Source organism: Phyllobates terribilis, unplaced genomic scaffold, assembly GCF_046119375.1.
Source record: "Phyllobates terribilis strain yellow unplaced genomic scaffold, ASM4611937v1 Scaffold_142__1_contigs__length_4687701, whole genome shotgun sequence".
In the NCBI taxonomy this organism is placed as follows: Eukaryota; Metazoa; Chordata; class Amphibia; order Anura; family Dendrobatidae; genus Phyllobates; species Phyllobates terribilis.
In genome coordinates, this window is record NW_027362902.1 from 1080117 (window position 1) to 1103039 (window position 22923).

Here is a 22923-nt window from a genome sequence, read left to right on the forward strand (position 1 = left end):
CTCCTCATTGGATTTTTCATGTTCAAAGTTGCAGAAGCCAGATGACAAGCTCATTTTGGTTCAACTTCAGCAACTGTGCATTGCATTGCCATGTAATGTAACGCAATGCTATCTTTCTAGCTCTCCCTCTTTACTTCCTTTTGGATAAACAGACATATTAGGCAAGCATTTTGGAGCTTTCACCTAAATAACTACAGGTGGTGAGATAAGCTGCACAATATAATTGACCTTTCAGTATATTGTTGCACACACACCATCTATTTAGCAAATGCCCTTGTTATCAACAGCAGCCTTTTAAACTCACCTGAGCTAACAGGTATGTGCGCTGGTTACTCTGCTGCGCTTAAAATTTCTTTTTTGGTTTGCTACAATGCCTTTTCTGAAACGTTGTCTCCCTCTGCTGGAACACTGACTTCTTTCAATTAATGCCTGCAGACTATAAAAGAGAACCCAACCCAAAAAGTTTGGTTGATTAGTCTGTGGCATTCTGTTAAACTGTTGCTTATGGCGGTCTCTGTGAGCTTCTCAGCGACATTCAGCCAGCCAGGTATCCTGCCTGCAGTAGATGGAATGTGGCAATGGAACGCTGGCTGCGCGTGTCATAATAGGCTCTGAGCCTTTATATACCTGCGCACAGCAGCAGCCACCTTCAGTCTGCTGCTGGACAGCCAGCAGCAGCAGGAGAGGTAAGTAATCAGCAGCCCTCCTGCTAAGGGTAGACAGCTGCTCGTTCCACCCCACCCCCCCGCCTTAATTGGTTCTCCTCCCTTCCAACGGTGTTGAGGCGGGTGGGAACAGCAGGGGGTGAAGGTGCTGTGTTTAAAGAGGTGGAGTTATGCAGATCTAAAACACGTGGATTGCAGCAGCAGCAAGCCGAAAAGTGCAGGCATGTAAGGGATCTAGAGGTTGACAACATGTCTTCTTAACGGGAGTCCAGGAGCTCATCTCCACAAATGGACTCTTCAGGATCCTTGGGTGGCTCCGTAGTTCGAAACCAATTCTGGTTATCGCTTCTCGGCCTTTTGGCTAAGATCAAGTGTAGTATCTGTTCTTATCAGTTTAATATCTGATACGTCCCCTATCTGGGGACCATATATTAAATGGATTTTTAGAACAGGGAGATGGAAAAAGAGCTTGCTCTGTCCACTCCACGCATTGACCTGGTATTGCAGTATCTCCAGGACCGGTGCACCCCTTCTTTAATGCAGTTTCTAAAATCAGAAAGTATTGAATTCAATGTTTTTTGTTTATTTTGCTTGTTTGTCGGATTTTGGGATGGACTCTTTGGCTTTGCTTTTCTTCTCCTCATTGGATTTTTCATGTTCAAAGTTGCAGAAGCCAGATGACAAGCTCATTTTGGTTCAACTTCAGCAACTGTGCATTGCATTGCCATGTAATGTAACGCAATGCTATCTTTCTAGCTCTCCCTCTTTACTTCCTTTTGGATAAACAGACATATTAGGCAAGCATTTTGGAGCTTTCACCTAAATAACTACAGGTGGTGAGATAAGCTGCACAATATAATTGACCTTTCAGTATATTGTTGCACACACACCATCTATTTAGCAAATGCCCTTGTTATCAACAGCAGCCTTTTAAACTCACCTGAGCTAACAGGTATGTGCGCTGGTTACTCTGCTGCGCTTAAAATTTCTTTTTTGGTTTGCTACAATGCCTTTTCTGAAACGTTGTCTCCCTCTGCTGGAACACTGACTTCTTTCAATTAATGCCTGCAGACTATAAAAGAGAACCCAACCCAAAAAGTTTGGTTGATTAGTCTGTGGCATTCTGTTAAACTGTTGCTTATGGCGGTCTCTGTGAGCTTCTCAGCGACATTCAGCCAGCCAGGTATCCTGCCTGCAGTAGATGGAATGTGGCAATGGAACGCTGGCTGCGCGTGTCATAATAGGCTCTGAGCCTTTATATACCTGCGCACAGCAGCAGCCACCTTCAGTCTGCTGCTGGACAGCCAGCAGCAGCAGGAGAGGTAAGTAATCAGCAGCCCTCCTGCTAAGGGTAGACAGCTGCTCGTTCCACCCCACCCCCCGCCTTAATTGGTTCTCCTCCCTTCCAACGGTGTTGAGGCGGGTGGGAACAGCAGGGGGTGAGGGTGCTGTGTTTAAAGAGGTGGAGTTATGCAGATCTAAAACGCGTGGATTGCAGCAGCAGCAAGCCGAAAAGTGCAGGCATGTAAGGGATCTAGAGGTTGACAACATGTCTTCTTAACGGGAGTCCAGGAGCTCATCTCCACAAATGGACTCTTCAGGATCCTTGGGTGGCTCCGTAGTTCGAAATCAATTCTGGTTATCGCTTCTCGGCCTTTTGGCTAGGATCAGGTGCAGTGATCTAACGGTTGCTGCCTTGGTCTCGGCTAGGAGGTGCCTGGGGTACCCGACTTGTTGGCCTTGGGGGATCGCTCTCTCTTAACGGAGGGAGCTTCACCCCCTTGCAGCTATTGGCAGGTCGGCTTAGTCCCCGGACAACGGGGAGCGATCGCGTCTTGTCTTCGGGGCGACCCGAGGAAATAAGGGCGTTTTCCTTTGCTGAGCTTTATCGCTTAGTGGGCTGTGTAAGTTCTTGGGGTACCCCTCCCTCGGTCTTGGGTTTGTTCCTGCTTTTGTGGGATTCATTCCCTTGTTACTATTGGGGGAGGGCTTAGTCCCTGAGGGCCGAAAATGCCTTTTTCTTTTGGATCTGCGGTGGGGGAGACTCCACTGCGACAGTCCATTAGAATCATGGTGGATGAATGCCAGCGCCATGAGAAGAATCTGCAGTACATCGTGCATGAGATTCTTTTTGGGTTCTTCCACCTGGAGCGAGATAAGATCCTGTGTCTTTACGATCAGGAATTCCGTGGGCGATATACCATTTCCTTTATGGCTAAATCATGCTGTGATAATATCCATGCAGCACTGATGGTTGCGGACAAGGACGATGAGAGACTGAACGGGCTGAGCTTTGACTTCCTGTACGGTGAAGAGGAAGTACCCTTGGTGATCTTCATGTACAGCCCATTCGTCTCTGAGGGCGATATCGAAACCTTTTTGAAGCGTTACTGCAAGTCAGTGCGCTTCTCACATGATATCCTCAACTCCCAGCGCTTCTGGAATGGGAAGAGGAAATACCTGGTGAAGTTCCATCCAGATCAGAGCGGCATTGGTGGTCTTCACCACCCGCCTGCTAATTTTGCCATTGGTAATGTCAGGGGATTCCTACGCTACCCAGGAATGCCCCTTCAATGCCGGAATTGTCATGAATATGGGCATACACGAGAAAATTGTACAAGGGCTCATGTAGTCTTTTGCAACAAGTGCGGTAAGAGTGGGCACACCTCCGCTACGTGTGACTCTGAGATCGTATGTAACCTATGTGGGAAGGCAGGTCACGCCTTCAGGAATTGTCCGAGCAAAAAGTCAAAAACATATGACATGTTTAAGTCAGGTCAACTGACTATCCAAGAATACTTCGGAGGGAGTATTACTACACCTGCCCCTGGACCTGGGTTGGCGCACGCTGACCGGTCCGGACCAAATCCTTCAACGGCTCCGCCAGAGGGCCCGCTGGTAGTTCCACAGAAGGACTGTCGTAGGGGTTCCATAAGATTAACCGAGGGTTCGCTCTCTGTGGAATTGATCGATGTTCTGGCTCTAGATGTTGCCGTATCTCAGAGTCAAGAGGAAGGGTCCTCATCCAGCATGAATGCACCACCGGCATTATGTGGAACTGAGGAGACCTCTAGTACCCCGATTAAGCAAGCACCCAGATTCGCCACACCATCATCGGTGATCTTGGGTAAGGGCAAAAAGGGTACGCTCCTTAATCGATCAACCAGTGTGTCGGAAAGAGAGACCTCTAGGGCGCGAAGTAAAAAGGACCCGGCTAAGACCCAGTCGAGCCCTGGTCCTCGAACCAGAAGTCGCAGTAGTTCCGTGACCAGACCAGAGGACAAGACGACCCAGAGGGATGACACCCGTTCCATAGACCAGACCGCCATGAGGACTGCAGATGCACAGGACTTGGAAAAGATGGACAGCTCCCAGCCTCTGAAAAGGCAACGGGAGGACGTAAAGCAACCTGATATCCAAAGAAAACACGGATGTCGAGGTCCAGATGAGGAGCCAAAAGTGGATGATGCCTTTTTGCCTGCTTCAGATCCCGGTAATATTAAACAAATCCTGACCCCTGGAGATGCGGAGGAGGAGGTGCCGTGTATTGACTTCTTCCCATCTTCAGATCCTGATTCTTCTTAATGTCTGTTCCTCTTAAAATCTCCTCACTAAATGTGAGGTCCCTAAAGAGCCCTACACGTAGGGCTGCTTTATTTTCTTATTTAGAGACATTGGACTTTGATTTCTGCTTTCTACAAGAATGTGGTATACAGAGTAATTTAAATTATAAGGACTTAAAAGAAGACTGGAAACTGGGCGCTTCTGTGTGGTCCGGTGCTAATGACTGTCGTGCTGCCGGAGTTGGACTACTTTGCCGTGGACATTCTACCATCATTCAATCTGTGACTGAAATTATACCTGGCAGAGCTATTTTAATACATCTTGTTTTTAATGGACTTTCTTTACGTTTATTAAATGTGTACGCTCCTCCTGGGAAGCAGGAAAGGGCGGATTTACTTGAAATATTGCCATTATTTTGTGTTGGGTCAACCCCCCTGCTAGTGGGAGGAGATTTTAATTGTTTACGTGATGGGGAATCCCGGCAGGGTGGGGATGTGAATCGTAAAGACCGTACCTCCTATTTGTTGAAAAGTTTAATTGATGATTTTAGATTACAGGACTGCTGGAAGGAACTCTTGCCGGCGGATCCAGGTGTTACATGGTCCAATGGAAGAGTTTCTTCTAGAATTGATTTCATATTTGCTTCTACTGCCTTTAAACCTTGTAAATGTTTTCTTTTATCTAATTTATTCTCTGATCATAAAGTTTTATCTGTGTTTTTAGAGTTAGCAGGGGAACAAAATACCTCAAGAGGCCCATGGAGATTAAATACAACTCTCCTAGAGGATATTGATATTCAAAAGAGGTTTGTGCAGGCCTACCAGTGCTGGCAATCAAAGAGAGACCCCCGCGCCACGATGCTGGATTGGTGGGAGAGCATTAAACCTAAGATTAAATTATTTTTTATTAAGGCAGGGAAAATGAAAGCAAAAAAGAAAAAGCAGTGGTTTTATGTTTTTAATATGAGATTACAAGTACTCTTTAAACTAAAAGAAGTTGGTATTGATGTGGATGATGATATTGCAAATCTTTAGTCTGAAATAAAAAATGCTCTTAATGAAAAAGGAAAACAAATAATTTTTAACTCCCATGTACAGCACCTGGAGGAAGGAGAGAAATGCTCCTGATTCTTCTTCAAAAAGGTAATGGGGAGGAGGGACGCAATCCTAAATCTTGAAGGTGAAAATGATATTAAGGGTATGTTAGGAAAAGCTTTTAATTTTTATCAACTTCTTTTTAACACTAAAGTTATAGATCCATCCTTTTTAGAGTATGCTATTAATTCCCTTGATTTTAAGTTAGATATTTTAGACCAGGGTATTTTATCTAGGGATCTCACCAGTGAGGAACTTTTACAGATTTTTAAAAGTTTCTCCAGTGGGAAAGCCCCTGGGGAAGACGGTCTACCGATTGAGTTTTATCTGACTTTTTGGGGAATTTTAAAGAACGATATGTTTTTATTGTTTAAAGAAGCTTTTAATACTAATAAATTACCCCCATCTTGGAGGAGAGGTCTGGTATCTTTAATATATAAAAAAGGGGATAGGAGCCAACTTAAAAACTGGCGGCCTATTACGCTTTTAAACCTTGATTATAAAATTTTAGCTAAACTTATTGCAGTCCGTTTAAAACCCTTTATAGCCAAATTAATTCAACCTAACCAGGTATGTGGTGTTCCCGGAAGAACCATAGCTGAGTCCCTCAACATAATTAGGGATACCATATGGTATTCAAAAGAGAGAAGTCAAAACCTTGCTATTTTATCCTTAGACTTTGAAAAAGCTTTTGACAGGGTATCGCATGAATTTCTTTTTATGGTTCTTAAAAAAATGGCGTTTCCAGAGAAAATTTTAACCCGCATTATGCTTTTATATCATTCTTGTTTTAGTCAAATTTCTGTAAATGGGTTTTTAACGAAGGGGGTTCCTCTATTATCAGGGGTGAAACAAGGGTGCCCTCTCTCACCACTGCTCTTTATCTGTGTTATGGAACCACTATTAACCATACTGAGAAAAGATAAAGTAATTAAAGGGGTACCTATTCCTGGGAGTAGGGGTATGCAACTTAAAGCCCTAAGTTACATGGATGATGTTACCATACTATGTCCAGATTCCACATCTCTGAGGAGGGTATTGAGAAACACACAATTTTTCTGTGAAGCCTCATGTTTTAAATTAAATATAGATAAATGTGACTGTTTTAATGTGGGTGGATGGGACTCCTCTTTGACCCCTGGGATAGTGATACAGAAAAATCACATAAAAATTTTAGGAATTATTTTTAACCAAGCCAATGAGGGGGACCCTAACTGGGACTCTGCAATGGATAAAATAGAAAAAAAGATCTCATTGTGGAATTTAAGGAACCTTAGTATGGAAGGTAAAATTTTAATTATTAAAGCCGTTTTAATTCCCATTATGTTGTATGTTGCAATGGTGTTTCCCCCTTCCAATTTACAAATCAAGAAAGTAACAAGAATTGTTTTTATGTTTTTATGGGGTTCAAAAATGGAAAAGTTAAAAAGAGATCTGATGTACAAATGTAAATCTAATGGAGGTAAAGATGTACCCAATTTTTTTACCTTTTTCCATATAAAGTATTTCTGCTTCTGTTTTAAGGTTTTTAAATCTGATGGCATTTTTAGTTATTTTTTAAAATATGCAGCAGGAATGATTTTTAAAAGGTGGTTTAGCCTACCTTTAAGTTCTCCTGTGCTCCTGTGCCCACCTAAACAGTATGTGATACTTGAGAAAACGGTCAGACTTTTAGGTCTCCAGGAATTGGAGCCTGATATATTGGGGGACCAAAGGAAGGTATCTATTGCTTGCAGACACTCTGAGGACACAATTCCTGTCTCCAATTTTTCACAGGCAAGGTCCAAAACGGTGTGGCGAAATGTGTACGGGAAATATCTTGCAAATGTACACAAGGACCTTGCCTGGGCTATCGTCCACCAGTGCCTCCCTACCCGTGAGTTTCAACATAGGCGGGGGCTGGTGGCGAGAGCCAAATGTCCAAGAGATATATGCGGGGAAAGTGAGTCTGTATTGCATCTCTTTTGGAATTGTCCTTTTGCACAGGAGGTTTGGAGAAAGGTAGGCCCACTTTTAAAATGGGCATGTGGCCTGAAAGATTTTAATCACTTTTATGTCTTTTATGGTCTTTTTAAGTGTCCAAATTTTAAACAATTCCGAGTTGCCTGGATTATTATTAATTGTTTTAAAAATGCCATGTGGAAAGTTAGAAATATTTTACTCTTCAAACATGATCATATTGATTCAACAGACTGTATAAAAATTGCTTTAAGTGAAATGTATATTTACTATTTCAGAGATAAAAAACTGTATGGAGCAAAAGAAGCGGCTTCTATGTGGTGTGTACAATTATGGAACACAATTAGTGGTAATTAAATAAACCCAAGTACATCTGTAATTATGATTTTCTTAATTGTTACAATGGTTTTATGATGGTAAATTGTGTTTTTACAAAAAACTTGAATTGATTATTATCATGTTTTATCATTTTATTGTAATGTTATAAATGTTCTTTTTTAAAACCTTTGTAAATATACTTTTGAATCAATAAAATTGCGTTGAAACCTTATCTGTTCTTATCAGTTTAATATCTGATACGTCCCCTATCTGGGGACCATATATTAAATGGATTTTTAGAACAGGGAGATGGAAAAAGAGCTTGCTCTGTCCACTCCACGCATTGACCTGGTATTGCAGTATCTCCAGGACCGGTGCACCCCTTCTTTAATGCAGTTTCTAAAATCAGAAAGAATTGAATTCAATGTTTTTTGTTCATTTTGCTTGTTTGTCGGATTTTGGGATGGACTCTTTGGCTTTGCTTTTCTTCTCCTCATTGGATTTTTCATGTTCAAAGTTGCAGAAGCCAGATTACAAGCTCATTTTGGTTCAACTTCAGCAACTGTGCATTGCATTGCCATGTAATGTGATGCAATGCTATCTTTCTAGCTCTCCCTTTTTACTTCCTTTTGGATAAACAGACATATTAGGCAAGCATTTTGGAGCTTTCACCTAAATAACTACAGGTGGTGAGATAAGCTGCACAATATAATTGACCTTTCAGTATATTGTTGCACACACACCATCTATTTAGCAAATGCCCTTGTTATCAACAGCAGCCTTTTAAACTCACCTGAGCTAACAGGTATGTGCGCTGGTTACTCTGCTGCGCTTAAAATTTCTTTTTTGGTTTGCTACAATGCCTTTTCTGAAACGTTGTCTCCTTCTGCTGGAACACTGACTTCTTTCATTTAATGCCTGCAGACTATAAAAGAGAACCCAACCCAAAAAGTTTGGTTGATTAGTCTGTGGCATTCTGTTAAACTGTTGCTTATGGCGGTCTCTGTGAGCTTCTCAGCGACATTCAGCCAGCCAGGTATCCTGCCTGCAGTAGATGGAATGTGGCAATGGAACGCTGGCTGCGCATGTCATAATAGGCTCTGAGCCTTTATATACCTGTGCACAGCAGCAGCCACCTTCAGTCTGCTGCTGGACAGCCAGCAGCAGCAGCAGCAGGAGAGGTATGTAATCAGGAGCCCTCCTGCTAAGGGTAGACAGCTGCTCGTTCCACCCCACCCCCCGCCTTAATTGGTTCTCCTCCCTTCCAACGGTGTTGAGGCGGGTGGGAACAGCAGGGGGTGAAGGTGCTGTGTTTAAAGAGGTGGAGTTATGCAGATCTAAAACGCGTGGATTGCAGCAGCAGCAAGCCGAAAAGTGCAGGCATGTAAGGGATCTAGAGGTTGACAACATGTCTTCTTAACGGGAGTCCAGGAGCTCATCTCCACAAATGGACTTTTCAGGATCCTTGGGTGGCTCCGTAGTTTGAAACCAATTCTGGTTATCGCTTCTCGGCCTTTTGGCTAAGATCAAGTGTAGTATCTGTTCTTATCAGTTTAATATCTGATACGTCCCCTATCTGGGGACCATATATTAAATGGATTTTTAGAACAGGGAGATGGAAAAAGAGCTTGCTCTGTCCACTCCACGCATTGACCTGGTATTGCAGTATCTCCAGGACCGGTGCACCCCTTCTTTAATGCAGTTTCTAAAATCAGAAAGAATTGAATTCAATGTTTTTTGTTCATTTTGCTTGTTTGTCGGATTTTGGGATGGACTCTTTGGCTTTGCTTTTCTTCTCCTCATTGGATTTTTCATGTTCAAAGTTGCAGAAGCCAGATTACAAGCTCATTTTGGTTCAACTTCAGCAACTGTGCATTGCATTGCCATGTAATGTGATGCAATGCTATCTTTCTAGCTCTCCCTTTTTACTTCCTTTTGGATAAACAGACATATTAGGCAAGCATTTTGGAGCTTTCACCTAAATAACTACAGGTGGTGAGATAAGCTGCACAATATAATTGACCTTTCAGTATATTGTTGCACACACACCATCTATTTAGCAAATGCCCTTGTTATCAACAGCAGCCTTTTAAACTCACCTGAGCTAACAGGTATGTGCGCTGGTTACTCTGCTGCGCTTAAAATTTCTTTTTTGGTTTGCTACAATGCCTTTTCTGAAACGTTGTCTCCTTCTGCTGGAACACTGACTTCTTTCATTTAATGCCTGCAGACTATAAAAGAGAACCCAACCCAAAAAGTTTGGTTGATTAGTCTGTGGCATTCTGTTAAACTGTTGCTTATGGCGGTCTCTGTGAGCTTCTCAGCGACATTCAGCCAGCCAGGTATCCTGCCTGCAGTAGATGGAATGTGGCAATGGAACGCTGGCTGCGCGTGTCATAATAGGCTCTGAGCCTTTATATACCTGTGCACAGCAGCAGCCACCTTCAGTCTGCTGCTGGACAGCCAGCAGCAGCAGCAGCAGGAGAGGTATGTAATCAGGAGCCCTCCTGCTAAGGGTAGACAGCTGCTCGTTCCACCCCACCCCCCGCCTTAATTGGTTCTCCTCCCTTCCAACGGTGTTGAGGCGGGTGGGAACAGCAGGGGGTGAAGGTGCTGTGTTTAAAGAAGTGGAGTTATGCAGATCTAAAACGCGTGGATTGCAGCAGCAGCAAGCCGAAAAGTGCAGGCATGTAAGGGATCTAGAGGTTGACAACATGTCTTCTTAACGGGAGTCCAGGAGCTCATCTCCACAAATGGACTTTTCAGGATCCTTGGGTGGCTCCGTAGTTTGAAACCAATTCTGGTTATCGCTTCTCGGCCTTTTGGCTAAGATCAAGTGTAGTATCTGTTCTTATCAGTTTAATATCTGATACGTCCCCTATCTGGGGACCATATATTAAATGGATTTTTAGAACAGGGAGATGGAAAAAGAGCTTGCTCTGTCCACTCCACGCATTGACCTGGTATTGCCGTATCTCCAGGACCGGTGCACCCCTTCTTTAATGCAGTTTCTAAAATCAGAAAGAATTGAATTCAATGTTTTTTGTTCATTTTGCTTGTTTGTCGGATTTTGGGATGGACTCTTTGGCTTTGCTTTTCTTCTCCTCATTGGATTTTTCATGTTCAAAGTTGCAGAAGCCAGATTACAAGCTCATTTTGGTTCAACTTCAGCAACTGTGCATTGCATTGCCATGTAATGTGATGCAATGCTATCTTTCTAGCTCTCCCTTTTTACTTCCTTTTGGATAAACAGACATATTAGGCAAGCATTTTGGAGCTTTCACCTAAATAACTACAGGTGGTGAGATAAGCTGCACAATATAATTGACCTTTCAGTATATTGTTGCACACACACCATCTATTTAGCAAATGCCCTTGTTATCAACAGCAGCCTTTTAAACTCACCTGAGCTAACAGGTATGTGCGCTGGTTACTCTGCTGCGCTTAAAATTTCTTTTTTGGTTTGCTACAATGCCTTTTCTGAAACGTTGTCTCCTTCTGCTGGAACACTGACTTCTTTCATTTAATGCCTGCAGACTATAAAAGAGAACCCAACCCAAAAAGTTTGGTTGATTAGTCTGTGGCATTCTGTTAAACTGTTGCTTATGGCGGTCTCTGTGAGCTTCTCAGCGACATTCAGCCAGCCAGGTATCCTGCCTGCAGTAGATGGAATGTGGCAATGGAACGCTGGCTGCGCGTGTCATAATAGGCTCTGAGCCTTTATATACCTGTGCACAGCAGCAGCCACCTTCAGTCTGCTGCTGGACAGCCAGCAGCAGCAGCAGCAGGAGAGGTATGTAATCAGGAGCCCTCCTGCTAAGGGTAGACAGCTGCTTGTTCCACCCCACCCCCCGCCTTAATTGGTTCTCCTCCCTTCCAACGGTGTTGAGGCGGGTGGGAACAGCAGGGGGTGAAGGTGCTGTGTTTAAAGAGGTGGAGTTATGCAGATCTAAAACGCGTGGATTGCAGCAGCAGCAAGCCGAAAAGTGCAGGCATGTAAGGGATCTAGAGGTTGACAACATGTCTTCTTAACGGGAGTCCAGGAGCTCATCTCCACAAATGGACTTTTCAGGATCCTTGGGTGGCTCCGTAGTTTGAAACCAATTCTGGTTATCGCTTCTCGGCCTTTTGGCTAAGATCAAGTGTAGTATCTGTTCTTATCAGTTTAATATCTGATACGTCCCCTATCTGGGGACCATATATTAAATGGATTTTTAGAACAGGGAGATGGAAAAAGAGCTTGCTCTCTCCACTCCACGCATTGACCTGGTATTGCAGTATCTCCAGGACCGGTGCACCCCTTCTTTAATGCAGTTTCTAAAATCAGAAAGAATTGAATTCAATGTTTTTTGTTCATTTTGCTTGTTTGTCGGATTTTGGGATGGACTCTTTGGCTTTGCTTTTCTTCTCCTCATTGGATTTTTCATGTTCAAAGTTGCAGAAGCCAGATTACAAGCTCATTTTGGTTCAACTTCAGCAACTGTGCATTGCATTGCCATGTAATGTGATGCAATGCTATCTTTCTAGCTCTCCCTTTTTACTTCCTTTTGGATAAACAGACATATTAGGCAAGCATTTTGGAGCTTTCACCTAAATAACTACAGGTGGTGAGATAAGCTGCACAATATAATTGACCTTTCAGTATATTGTTGCACACACACCATCTATTTAGCAAATGCCCTTGTTATCAACAGCAGCCTTTTAAACTCACCTGAGCTAACAGGTATGTGCGCTGGTTACTCTGCTGCGCTTAAAATTTCTTTTTTGGTTTGCTACAATGCCTTTTCTGAAACGTTGTCTCCTTCTGCTGGAACACTGACTTCTTTCATTTAATGCCTGCAGACTATAAAAGAGAACCCAACCCAAAAAGTTTGGTTGATTAGTCTGTGGCATTCTGTTAAACTGTTGCTTATGGCGGTCTCTGTGAGCTTCTCAGCGACATTCAGCCAGCCAGGTATCCTGCCTGCAGTAGATGGAATGTGGCAATGGAACGCTGGCTGCGCGTGTCATAATAGGCTCTGAGCCTTTATATACCTGTGCACAGCAGCAGCCACCTTCAGTCTGTTGCTGGACAGCCAGCAGCAGCAGCAGCAGGAGAGGTATGTAATCAGGAGCCCTCCTGCTAAGGGTAGACAGCTGCTCGTTCCACCCCACCCCCCGCCTTAATTGGTTCTCCTCCCTTCCAACGGTGTTGAGGCGGGTGGGAACAGCAGGGGGTGAAGGTGCTGTGTTTAAAGAGGTGGAGTTATGCAGATCTAAAACGCGTGGATTGCAGCAGCAGCAAGCCGAAAAGTGCAGGCATGTAAGGGATCTAGAGGTTGACAACATGTCTTCTTAACGGGAGTCCAGGAGCTCATCTCCACAAATGGACTTTTCAGGATCCTTGGGTGGCTCCGTAGTTTGAAACCAATTCTGGTTATCGCTTCTCGGCCTTTTGGCTAAGATCAAGTGTAGTATCTGTTCTTATCAGTTTAATATCTGATACGTCCCCTATCTGGGGACCATATATTAAATGGATTTTTAGAACAGGGAGATGGAAAAAGAGCTTGCTCTGTCCACTCCACGCATTGACCTGGTATTGCAGTATCTCCAGGACCGGTGCACCCCTTCTTTAATGCAGTTTCTAAAATCAGAAAGAATTGAATTCAATGTTTTTTGTTCATTTTGCTTGTTTGTCGGATTTTGGGATGGACTCTTTGGCTTTGCTTTTCTTCTCCTCATTGGATTTTTCATGTTCAAAGTTGCAGAAGCCAGATTACAAGCTCATTTTGGTTCAACATCAGCAACTGTGCATTGCATTGCCATGTAATGTGATGCAATGCTATCTTTCTAGCTCTCCCTTTTTACTTCCTTTTGGATAAACAGACATATTAGGCAAGCATTTTGGAGCTTTCACCTAAATAACTACAGGTGGTGAGATAAGCTGCACAATATAATTGACCTTTCAGTATATTGTTGCACACACACCATCTATTTAGCAAATGCCCTTGTTATCAACAGCAGCCTTTTAAACTCACCTGAGCTAACAGGTATGTGCGCTGGTTACTCTGCTGCGCTTAAAATTTCTTTTTTGGTTTGCTACAATGCCTTTTCTGAAACGTTGTCTCCTTCTGCTGGAACACTGACTTCTTTCATTTAATGCCTGCAGACTATAAAAGAGAACCCAACCCAAAAAGTTTGGTTGATTAGTCTGTGGCATTCTGTTAAACTGTTGCTTATGGCGGTCTCTGTGAGCTTCTCAGCGACATTCAGCCAGCCAGGTATCCTGCCTGCAGTAGATGGAATGTGGCAATGGAACGCTGGCTGCGCGTGTCATAATAGGCTCTGAGCCTTTATATACCTGTGCACAGCAGCAGCCACCTTCAGTCTGTTGCTGGACAGCCAGCAGCAGCAACAGCAGGAGAGGTATGTAATCAGGAGCCCTCCTGCTAAGGGTAGACAGCTGCTCGTTCCACCCCACCCCCCGCCTTAATTGGTTCTCCTCCCTTCCAACGGTGTTGAGGCGGGTGGGAACAGCAGGGGGTGAAGGTGCTGTGTTTAAAGAGGTGGAGTTATGCAGATCTAAAACGCGTGGATTGCAGCAGCAGCAAGCCGAAAAGTGCAGGCATGTAAGGGATCTAGAGGTTGACAACATGTCTTCTTAACGGGAGTCCAGGAGCTCATCTCCACAAATGGACTTTTCAGGATCCTTGGGTGGCTCCGTAGTTTGAAACCAATTCTGGTTATCGCTTCTCGGCCTTTTGGCTAAGATCAAGTGTAGTATCTGTTCTTATCAGTTTAATATCTGATACGTCCCCTATCTGGGGACCATATATTAAATGGATTTTTAGAACAGGGAGATGGAAAAAGAGCTTGCTCTGTCCACTCCACGCATTGACCTGGTATTGCAGTATCTCCAGGACCGGTGCACCCCTTCTTTAATGCAGTTTCTAAAATCAGAAAGAATTGAATTCAATGTTTTTTGTTCATTTTGCTTGTTTGTCGGATTTTGGGATGGACTCTTTGGCTTTGCTTTTCTTCTCCTCATTGGATTTTTCATGTTCAAAGTTGCAGAAGCCAGATTACAAGCTCATTTTGGTTCAACATCAGCAACTGTGCATTGCATTGCCATGTAATGTGATGCAATGCTATCTTTCTAGCTCTCCCTTTTTACTTCCTTTTGGATAAACAGACATATTAGGCAAGCATTTTGGAGCTTTCACCTAAATAACTACAGGTGGTGAGATAAGCTGCACAATATAATTGACCTTTCAGTATATTGTTGCACACACACCATCTATTTAGCAAATGCCCTTGTTATCAACAGCAGCCTTTTAAACTCACCTGAGCTAACAGGTATGTGCGCTGGTTACTCTGCTGCGCTTAAAATTTCTTTTTTGGTTTGCTACAATGCCTTTTCTGAAACGTTGTCTCCTTCTGCTGGAACACTGACTTCTTTCATTTAATGCCTGCAGACTATAAAAGAGAACCCAACCCAAAAAGTTTGGTTGATTAGTCTGTGGCATTCTGTTAAACTGTTGCTTATGGCGGTCTCTGTGAGCTTCTCAGCGACATTCAGCCAGCCAGGTATCCTGCCTGCAGTAGATGGAATGTGGCAATGGAACGCTGGCTGCGCGTGTCATAATAGGCTCTGAGCCTTTATATACCTGTGCACAGCAGCAGCCACCTTCAGTCTGCTGCTGGACAGCCAGCAGCAGCAGCAGCAGGAGAGGTATGTAATCAGCAGCCCTCCTGCTAAGGGTAGACAGCTGCTCGTTCCACCCCACCCCCCGCCTTAATTGGTTCTCCTCCCTTCCAACGGTGTTGAGGCGGGTGGGAACAGCAGGGGGTGAAGGTGCTGTGTTTAAAGAGGTGGAGTTATGCAGATCTAAAACGCGTGGATTGCAGCAGCAGCAAGCCGAAAAGTGCAGGCATGTAAGGGATCTAGAGGTTGACAACATGTCTTCTTAACGGGAGTCCAGGAGCTCATCTCCACAAATGGACTTTTCAGGATCCTTGGGTGGCTCCGTAGTTTGAAACCAATTCTGGTTATCGCTTCTCGGCCTTTTGGCTAAGATCAAGTGTAGTATCTGTTCTTATCAGTTTAATATCTGATACGTCCCCTATCTGGGGACCATATATTAAATGGATTTTTAGAACAGGGAGATGGAAAAAGAGCTTGCTCTGTCCACTCCACGCATTGACCTGGTATTGCAGTATCTCCAGGACCGGTGCACCCCTTCTTTAATGCAGTTTCTAAAATCAGAAAGAATTGAATTCAATGTTTTTTGTTCATTTTGCTTGTTTGTCGGATTTTGGGATGGACTCTTTGGCTTTGCTTTTCTTCTCCTCATTGGATTTTTCATGTTCAAAGTTGCAGAAGCCAGATTACAAGCTCATTTTGGTTCAACTTCAGCAACTGTGCATTGCATTGCCATGTAATGTGATGCAATGCTATCTTTCTAGCTCTCCCTTTTTACTTCCTTTTGGATAAACAGACATATTAGGCAAGCATTTTGGAGCTTTCACCTAAATAACTACAGGTGGTGAGATAAGCTGCACAATATAATTGACCTTTCAGTATATTGTTGCACACACACCATCTATTTAGCAAATGCCCTTGTTATCAACAGCAGCCTTTTAAACTCACCTGAGCTAACAGGTATGTGCGCTGGTTACTCTGCTGCGCTTAAAATTTCTTTTTTGGTTTGCTACAATGCCTTTTCTGAAACGTTGTCTCCTTCTGCTGGAACACTGACTTCTTTCATTTAATGCCTGCAGACTATAAAAGAGAACCCAACCCAAAAAGTTTGGTTGATTAGTCTGTGGCATTCTGTTAAACTGTTGCTTATGGCGGTCTCTGTGAGCTTCTCAGCGACATTCAGCCAGCCAGGTATCCTGCCTGCAGTAGATGGAATGTGGCAATGGAACGCTGGCTGCGCGTGTCATAATAGGCTCTGAGCCTTTATATACCTGTGCACAGCAGCAGCCACCTTCAGTCTGCTGCTGGACAGCCAGCAGCAGCAGCAACAGGAGAGGTATGTAATCAGGAGCCCTCCTGCTAAGGGTAGACAGCTGCTCGTTCCACCCCACCCCCCGCCTTAATTGGTTCACCTCCCTTCCAACGGTGTTGAGGCGGGTGGGAACAGCAGGGGGTGAAGGTGCTGTGTTTAAAGAGGTGGAGTTATGCAGATCTAAAACGCGTGGATTGCAGCAGCAGCAAGCCGAAAAGTGCAGGCATGTAAGGGATCTAGAGGTTGACAACATGTCTTCTTAACGGGAGTCCAGGAGCTCATCTCCACAAATGGACTTTTCAGGATCCTTGGGTGGCTCCGTAGTTTGAAACCAATTCTGGTTATCGCTTCTCGGCCTTTTGGCTAAGATCAAGTGTAGTATCTGTTCTTATCAGTTTAATATCTGATACGTCCCCTATCTGGGGACCATATATTAAATGGATTTTTAGAACAGGGAGATGGAAAAAGAGCTTGCTCTGTCCACTCCACGCATTGACCTGGTATTGCAGTATCTCCAGGACCGGTGCACCCCTTCTTTAATGCAGTTTCTAAAATCAGAAAGAATTGAATTCAATGTTTTTTGTTCATTTTGCTTGTTTGTCGGATTTTGGGATGGACTCTTTGGCTTTGCTTTTCTTCTCCTCATTGGATTTTTCATGTTCAAAGTTGCAGAAGCCAGATTACAAGCTCATTTTGGTTCAACTTCAGCAACTGTGCATTGCATTGCCATGTAATGTGATGCAATGCTATCTTTCTAGCTCTCCCTTTTTACTTCCTTTTGGATAAACAGACATATTAGGCAAGCATTTTGGAGCTTTCACCTAAATAACTACAGGTGGTGAGATAAGCTGCACAATATAATTGACCTTTCAGTATATTGTTGCACACACACCATCTATTTAGCAAATGCCCTTGTTATCAACAGCAGCCTTTTAAACTCACCTGAGCTAACAGGTATGTGCGCTGGTTACTCTGCTGCGCTTAAAATTTCTTTTTTGGTTTGCTACAATGCCTTTTCTGAAACGTTGTCTCCTTCTGCTGGAACACTGACTTCTTTCATTTAATGCCTGCAGACTATAAAAGAGAACCCAACCCAAAAAGTTTGGTTGATTAGTCTGTGGCATTCTGTTAAACTGTTGCTTATGGCGGTCTCTGTGAGCTTCTCAGCGACATTCAGCCAGCCAGGTATCCTGCCTGCAGTAGATGGAATGTGGCAATGGAACGCTGGCTGCGCGTGTCATAATAGGCTCTGAGCCTTTATATACCTGTGCACAGCAGCAGCCACCTTCAGTCTGCTGCTGGACAGCCAGCAGCAGCAGCAGCAGGAGAGGTATGTAATCAGGAGCCCTCCTGCTAAGGGTAGACAGCTGCTCGTTCCACCCCACCCCCCGCCTTAATTGGTTCTCCTCCCTTCCAACGGTGTTGAGGCGGGTGGGAACAGCAGGGGGTGAAGGTGCTGTGTTTAAAGAGGTGGAGTTATGCAGATCTAAAACGCGTGGATTGCAGCAGCAGCAAGCCGAAAAGTGCAGGCATGTAAGGGATCTAGAGGTTGACAACATGTCTTCTTAACGGGAGTCCAGGAGCTCATCTCCACAAATGGACTTTTCAGGATCCTTGGGTGGCTCCGTAGTTTGAAACCAATTCTGGTTATCGCTTCTCGGCCTTTTGGCTAAGATCAAGTGTAGTATCTGTTCTTATCAGTTTAATATCTGATACGTCCCCTATCTGGGGACCATATATTAAATGGATTTTTAGAACAGGGAGATGGAAAAAGAGCTTGCTCTGTCCACTCCACGCATTGACCTGGTATTGCAGTATCTCCAGGACAGGTGCACCCCTTCTTTAATGCAGTTTCTAAAATCAGAAAGAATTGAATTCAATGTTTTTTGTTCATTTTGCTTGTTTGTCGGATTTTGGGATGGACTCTTTGGCTTTGCTTTTCTTCTCCTCATTGGATTTTTCATGTTCAAAGTTGCAGAAGCCAGATTACAAGCTCATTTTGGTTCAACTTCAGCAACTGTGCATTGCATTGCCATGTAATGTGATGCAATGCTATCTTTCTAGCTCTCCCTTTTTACTTCCTTTTGGATAAACAGACATATTAGGCAAGCATTTTGGAGCTTTCACCTAAATAACTACAGGTGGTGAGATAAGCTGCACAATATAATTGACCTTTCAGTATATTGTTGCACACACACCATCTATTTAGCAAATGCCCTTGTTATCAACAGCAGCCTTTTAAACTCACCTGAGCTAACAGGTATGTGCGCTGGTTACTCTGCTGCGCTTAAAATTTCTTTTTTGGTTTGCTACAATGCCTTTTCTGAAACGTTGTCTCCTTCTGCTGGAACACTGACTTCTTTCATTTAATGCCTGCAGACTATAAAAGAGAACCCAACCCAAAAAGTTTGGTTGATTAGTCTGTGGCATTCTGTTAAACTGTTGCTTATGGCGGTCTCTGTGAGCTTCTCAGCGACATTCAGCCAGCCAGGTATCCTGCCTGCAGTAGATGGAATGTGGCAATGGAACGCTGGCTGCGCGTGTCATAATAGGCTCTGAGCCTTTATATACCTGTGCACAGCAGCAGCCACCTTCAGTCTGCTGCTGGACAGCCAGCAGCAGCAGCAACAGGAGAGGTATGTAATCAGGAGCCCTCCTGCTAAGGGTAGACAGCTGCTCGTTCCACCCCACCCCCCGCCTTAATTGGTTCACCTCCCTTCCAACGGTGTTGAGGCGGGTGGGAACAGCAGGGGGTGAAGGTGCTGTGTTTAAAGAGGTGGAGTTATGCAGATCTAAAACGCGTGGATTGCAGCAGCAGCAAGCCGAAAAGTGCAGGCATGTAAGGGATCTAGAGGTTGACAACATGTCTTCTTAACGGGAGTCCAGGAGCTCATCTCCACAAATGGACTTTTCAGGATCCTTGGGTGGCTCCGTAGTTTGAAACCAATTCTGGTTATCGCTTCTCGGCCTTTTGGCTAAGATCAAGTGTAGTATCTGTTCTTATCAGTTTAATATCTGATACGTCCCCTATCTGGGGACCATATATTAAATGGATTTTTAGAACAGAGAGATGGAAAAAGAGCTTGCTCTGTCCACTCCACGCATTGACCTGGTATTGCAGTATCTCCAGGACAGGTGCACCCCTTCTTTAATGCAGTTTCTAAAATCAGAAAGAATTGAATTCAATGTTTTTTGTTCATTTTGCTTGTTTGTCGGATTTTGGGATGGACTCTTTGGCTTTGCTTTTCTTCTCCTCATTGGATTTTTCATGTTCAAAGTTGCAGAAGCCAGATTACAAGCTCATTTTGGTTCAACTTCAGCAACTGTGCATTGCATTGCCATGTAATGTGATGCAATGCTATCTTTCTAGCTCTCCCTTTTTACTTCCTTTTGGATAAACAGACATATTAGGCAAGCATTTTGGAGCTTTCACCTAAATAACTACAGGTGGTGAGATAAGCTGCACAATATAATTGACCTTTCAGTATATTGTTGCACACACACCATCTATTTAGCAAATGCCCTTGTTATCAACAGCAGCCTTTTAAACTCACCTGAGCTAACAGGTATGTGCGCTGGTTACTCTGCTGCGCTTAAAATTTCTTTTTTGGTTTGCTACAATGCCTTTTCTGAAACGTTGTCTCCTTCTGCTGGAACACTGACTTCTTTCATTTAATGCCTGCAGACTATAAAAGAGAACCCAACCCAAAAAGTTTGGTTGATTAGTCTGTGGCATTCTGTTAAACTGTTGCTTATGGCGGTCTCTGTGAGCTTCTCAGCGACATTCAGCCAGCCAGGTATCCTGCCTGCAGTAGATGGAATGTGGCAATGGAACGCTGGCTGCGCGTGTCATAATAGGCTCTGAGCCTTTATATACCTGTGCACAGCAGCAGCCACCTTCAGTCTGCTGCTGGACAGCCAGCAGCAGCAGCAGCAGGAGAGGTATGTAATCAGGAGCCCTCCTGCTAAGGGTAGACAGCTGCTCGTTCCACCCCACCCCCCGCCTTAATTGGTTCTCCTCCCTACCAACGGTGTTGAGGCGGGTGGGAACAGCAGGGGGTGAAGGTGCTGTGTTTAAAGAGGTGGAGTTATGCAGATCTAAAACGCGTGGATTGCAGCAGCAGCAAGCCGAAAAGTGCAGGCATGTAAGGGATCTAGAGGTTGACAACATGTCTTCTTAACGGGAGTCCAGGAGCTCATCTCCACAAATGGACTTTTCAGGATCCTTGGGTGGCTCCGTAGTTTGAAACCAATTCTGGTTATCGCTTCTCGGCCTTTTGGCTAAGATCAAGTGTAGTATCTGTTCTTATCAGTTTAATATCTGATACGTCCCCTATCTGGGGACCATATATTAAATGGATTTTTAGAACAGGGAGATGGAAAAAGAGCTTGCTCTGTCCACTCCACGCATTGACCTGGTATTGCAGTATCTCCAGGACCGGTGCACCCCTTCTTTAATGCAGTTTCTAAAATCAGAAAGAATTGAATTCAATGTTTTTTGTTCATTTTGCTTGTTTGTCGGATTTTGGGATGGACTCTTTGGCTTTGCTTTTCTTCTCCTCATTGGATTTTTCATGTTCAAAGTTGCAGAAGCCAGATTACAAGCTCATTTTGGTTCAACTTCAGCAACTGTGCATTGCATTGCCATGTAATGTGATGCAATGCTATCTTTCTAGCTCTCCCTTTTTACTTCCTTTTGGATAAACAGACATATTAGGCAAGCATTTTGGAGCTTTCACCTAAATAACTACAGGTGGTGAGATAAGCTGCACAATATAATTGACCTTTCAGTATATTGTTGCACACACACCATCTATTTAGCAAATGCCCTTGTTATCAACAGCAGCCTTTTAAACTCACCTGAGCTAACAGGTATGTGCGCTGGTTACTCTGCTGCGCTTAAAATTTCTTTTTTGGTTTGCTACAATGCCTTTTCTGAAACGTTGTCTCCTTCTGCTGGAACACTGACTTCTTTCATTTAATGCCTGCAGACTATAAAAGAGAACCCAACCCAAAAAGTTTGGTTGATTAGTCTGTGGCATTCTGTTAAACTGTTGCTTATGGCGGTCTCTGTGAGCTTCTCAGCGACATTCAGCCAGCCAGGTATCCTGCCTGCAGTAGATGGAATGTGGCAATGGAACGCTGGCTGCGTATGTCATAATAGGCTCTGAGCCATTATATACCTGTGCACAGCAGCAGCCACCTTCAGTCTGCTGCTGGACAGCCAGCAGCAGCAGCAGCAGGAGAGGTATGTAATCAGGAGCCCTCCTGCTAAGGGTAGACAGCTGCTCGTTCCACCCCACCCCCCGCCTTAATTGGTTCTCCTCCCTTCCAACGGTGTTGAGGCGGGTGGGAACAGCAGGGGGTGAAGGTGCTGTGTTTAAAGAGGTGGAGTTATGCAGATCTAAAACGCGTGGATTGCAGCAGCAGCAAGCCGAAAAGTGCAGGCATGTAAGGGATCTAGAGGTTGACAACATGTCTTCTTAACGGGAGTCCAGGAGCTCATCTCCACAAATGGACTTTTCAGGATCCTTGGGTGGCTCCGTAGTTTGAAACCAATTCTGGTTATCGCTTCTCGGCCTTTTGGCTAAGATCAAGTGTAGTATCTGTTCTTATCAGTTTAATATCTGATACGTCCCCTATCTGGGGACCATATATTAAATGGATTTTTAGAACAGGGAGATGGAAAAAGAGCTTGCTCTGTCCACTCCACGCATTGACCTGGTATTGCAGTATCTCCAGGACCGGTGCACCCCTTCTTTAATGCAGTTTCTAAAATCAGAAAGAATTGAATTCAATGTTTTTTGTTCATTTTGCTTGTTTGTCGGATTTTGGGATGGACTCTTTGGCTTTGCTTTTCTTTTCCTCATTGGATTTTTCATGTTAAAAGTTGCAGAAGCCAGATTACAAGCTCATTTTGGTTCAACTTCAGCAACTGTGCATTGCATTGCCATGTAATGTGATGCAATGCTATCTTTCTAGCTCTCCCTTTTTACTTCCTTTTGGATAAACAGACATATTAGGCAAGCATTTTGGAGCTTTCACCTAAATAACTACAGGTGGTGAGATAAGCTGCACAATATAATTGACCTTTCAGTATATTGTTGCACACACACCATCTATTTAGCAAATGCCCTTGTTATCAACAGCAGCCTTTTAAACTCACCTGAGCTAACAGGTATGTGCGCTGGTTACTCTGCTGCGCTTAAAATTTCTTTTTTGGTTTGCTACAATGCCTTTTCTGAAACGTTGTCTCCTTCTGCTGGAACACTGACTTCTTTCATTTAATGCCTGCAGACTATAAAAGAGAACCCAACCCAAAAAGTTTGG

At 43.9% G+C, this 22923-nt stretch overlaps 13 non-coding genes across 13 annotated transcripts; all 13 read left to right on the plus strand.

Annotated features, from left to right (window-relative positions):
• The first annotated feature begins 1006 nt into the window (after positions 1-1006).
• LOC141205799 (U2 spliceosomal RNA) lies at positions 1007-1197 on the plus strand. The gene has a single exon (XR_012276471.1). It is a non-coding gene; the product is annotated as a U2 spliceosomal RNA (small nuclear RNA).
• A 6599-nt stretch (positions 1198-7796) lies between these two features.
• On the plus strand, positions 7797-7985 carry LOC141206259 (U2 spliceosomal RNA). Its single transcript, XR_012276915.1, has one exon. It is a non-coding gene; the product is annotated as a U2 spliceosomal RNA (small nuclear RNA).
• A 1115-nt stretch (positions 7986-9100) lies between these two features.
• Positions 9101-9291, plus strand: LOC141205810 (U2 spliceosomal RNA). Its single transcript, XR_012276482.1, has one exon. It is a non-coding gene; the product is annotated as a U2 spliceosomal RNA (small nuclear RNA).
• Positions 9292-10406: 1115 nt separating this feature from the next.
• LOC141206087 (U2 spliceosomal RNA) lies at positions 10407-10597 on the plus strand. The gene has a single exon (XR_012276753.1). It is a non-coding gene; the product is annotated as a U2 spliceosomal RNA (small nuclear RNA).
• A 1115-nt stretch (positions 10598-11712) lies between these two features.
• LOC141205961 (U2 spliceosomal RNA) lies at positions 11713-11903 on the plus strand. The gene has a single exon (XR_012276631.1). It is a non-coding gene; the product is annotated as a U2 spliceosomal RNA (small nuclear RNA).
• A 1115-nt stretch (positions 11904-13018) lies between these two features.
• LOC141205821 (U2 spliceosomal RNA) lies at positions 13019-13209 on the plus strand. The gene has a single exon (XR_012276493.1). It is a non-coding gene; the product is annotated as a U2 spliceosomal RNA (small nuclear RNA).
• A 1115-nt stretch (positions 13210-14324) lies between these two features.
• Positions 14325-14515, plus strand: LOC141205832 (U2 spliceosomal RNA). The gene has a single exon (XR_012276504.1). It is a non-coding gene; the product is annotated as a U2 spliceosomal RNA (small nuclear RNA).
• A 1115-nt stretch (positions 14516-15630) lies between these two features.
• On the plus strand, positions 15631-15821 carry LOC141205843 (U2 spliceosomal RNA). Its single transcript, XR_012276515.1, has one exon. It is a non-coding gene; the product is annotated as a U2 spliceosomal RNA (small nuclear RNA).
• A 1115-nt stretch (positions 15822-16936) lies between these two features.
• LOC141205854 (U2 spliceosomal RNA) lies at positions 16937-17127 on the plus strand. The gene has a single exon (XR_012276526.1). It is a non-coding gene; the product is annotated as a U2 spliceosomal RNA (small nuclear RNA).
• A 1115-nt stretch (positions 17128-18242) lies between these two features.
• LOC141206093 (U2 spliceosomal RNA) lies at positions 18243-18433 on the plus strand. The gene has a single exon (XR_012276759.1). It is a non-coding gene; the product is annotated as a U2 spliceosomal RNA (small nuclear RNA).
• Positions 18434-19548: 1115 nt separating this feature from the next.
• LOC141206183 (U2 spliceosomal RNA) lies at positions 19549-19739 on the plus strand. The gene has a single exon (XR_012276849.1). It is a non-coding gene; the product is annotated as a U2 spliceosomal RNA (small nuclear RNA).
• Positions 19740-20854: 1115 nt separating this feature from the next.
• Positions 20855-21045, plus strand: LOC141205866 (U2 spliceosomal RNA). Its single transcript, XR_012276538.1, has one exon. It is a non-coding gene; the product is annotated as a U2 spliceosomal RNA (small nuclear RNA).
• Positions 21046-22160: 1115 nt separating this feature from the next.
• LOC141205877 (U2 spliceosomal RNA) lies at positions 22161-22351 on the plus strand. Its single transcript, XR_012276549.1, has one exon. It is a non-coding gene; the product is annotated as a U2 spliceosomal RNA (small nuclear RNA).
• Positions 22352-22923: the final 572 nt, after the last annotated feature.